The following is a 2238-nucleotide window of genomic DNA, read 5'->3' as shown; positions in this document are numbered from 1 at the left end:
TCGAACTATACACAGAAAGGGTAATCTTTAATACTGACACTATGAACATTGGTAAAACTACTAGCAACAATCAGTTTATTAACACACAAATGGTGTAATAATAATTTATTAATTTATTCTGTGACCTGTTTCTTTAAATCATTTCTGTAAGTAGATGATTTCAAATACTTCAGCTCCACAATAACATCAATAAATTATCAACAGACTGAGAAAGACCAGCGTATAACAATTGCAAACAAAGCCTTCTTCTCTGTCAAGAATACTGAAATCCTGAAAAATCTCTAAAAATCGGAAACTAAGGGTGTACTCTCATATACAGCTGCGAGATCTGGGCTCTAACAGGTATCCTAGGAAGCAGAATCAATATATTTAAAAGGAAAGTCCTTTGTATAGTTATAGGAACGATCTGTATCAGAGCTTTAATACATGAAGAAGAACTAACAGTGAACTGCTTGCAGAGACTGGTCAATCAATATCTTACTATACAAAGGCAAAGATAATAAGATGAGCAGGGCATGTGGCTTGAAGCAATCCATTAGGACATTCAACCGAAAAAAAAATTTCCCTTTAGAATAATATTACAGACATCGAAAATAGGTGTTAGAGCCTTGAGTAAAAAACAAAATTAAAAATGGAATCATAAAATATTATTAATAAATTGGAAAATAAAAAAAAGATGAAGTAATAATAATTAACAAAGAATGTATAAGGAATAAAAATGAAATAAAAAGAAAACAGATAAAATAAAACCATCTAATAAAATAAAATAAATGAACTAAAAATAATTAACAGACATGAGCAATTAATGTTTATATACATACTTACAAAGTTTTGAAAGAAAGCTCGAAAAATTTCATACAAAAGAAGAAAGAATAAAAAGCCAAATAATAATAGCTAGAAATACTGCAAACTCACCTTAATAAACTAGAACAATACTTCACTAAACGGATGATTAGTCTGAACAATGAAAAATGTACTTCAAAAATTTCTACTCTCAGAAGCCCACCAGACCTCAAAGGTAAAAATTTAAAATGGAATCCTGCCAGTGAACAGCAAGATACCAAGGAATCACCCCGATCGCCACCATTCCTGGAACCGCTATATAAACATCAAAATAACTCAAATCTACGCAAGGTTAGCAATCCTATATCCTATCCTAAATAGAAAATCAAAATTAAAACCAGAACGGCTATTCTTATTTTTAAAACAATTCTTAGGTCACTTCCGATAAATGACTGTGAAGTCTGGGGAGCGGCATCTTTTACGAAAAGGAAATAAATACAATCTTTTCAAAATAAATTCCTAAGAATTGCAGTGGATGTTCCTTGGTTTGTAAGAAACAGCCAACTGCATTGGGAATTTAAAATGGAAACAATAAAGGATTTCATCAAAAAAAGGTTCATGAAGTTCCACTTTTCTTACCTACAGTTAAAGGAGCAGTGACCAACAACTTGGGAAACCCAACCACAACCAGAAGACAGCCCAGGCTGCTGCAGGTTATCCTGTTATAAGTTCTATATTTATCAGTTCTGATATTGTTACTCTAAAATTTTATCATATTTTTTTTTCCTCTTCATCTTTTTATTAATCCATTTTTTTTCCATTTGAAGTCAATTATTTATTTTTTTAAATCCATAAATGTCCTTATTTTAATTATTAACTTTACTTTTATCTTTATTAAGAATTATTATTTTAATTTATTTATTTTATCTTAGTTTTTTTTATTTATAACATTGTTTATAGTTAGGGGTGTCTTTTGTATGAGACTATACTCCCCCCCATAATCAACCATATAAGGCCCACCAGGCCAATCTAGTATTAAATAAAAAAAAATATGAAGTTGAAAATAATTATGAAGAATCATTGTGAGGTCATCTCAACAAGAAGAGAATTTCAATTGAGATATTCAACAATGAAGTATTTATAACATTAATGAAGATTTTATATTGTATAATTTAATGTTCAAATTTTATCTTTTAAATTTTAAGTGTTTTTTGGTTCATATAAGCAATTACATTTCTTATGTAAATAACTGGTATTTTCTCCTATATTCAAATATTTTTTGGAATAAACTAATAATGAACTCACCTATTATTTTACAGTTTTATTTTGTTATTATATGCGTAATATTATCTCATGAAATAATAAAAACTTTTAGTCAGATGCAGTTAATATGTCAATATTATTTAATAACCAAAACATAAGAAAATAAATACAAACATAGCCTAAAGGCACAAA

The sequence above is a fragment of the Halyomorpha halys genome, unplaced genomic scaffold (genome assembly GCF_000696795.3).
Source record: "Halyomorpha halys isolate HHAL.00 unplaced genomic scaffold, Hhal_1.1 Scaffold909.1, whole genome shotgun sequence".
In the NCBI taxonomy this organism is placed as follows: domain Eukaryota; kingdom Metazoa; phylum Arthropoda; class Insecta; order Hemiptera; family Pentatomidae; genus Halyomorpha; species Halyomorpha halys.
Note: the sequence above shows the minus strand (reverse complement) of the source record.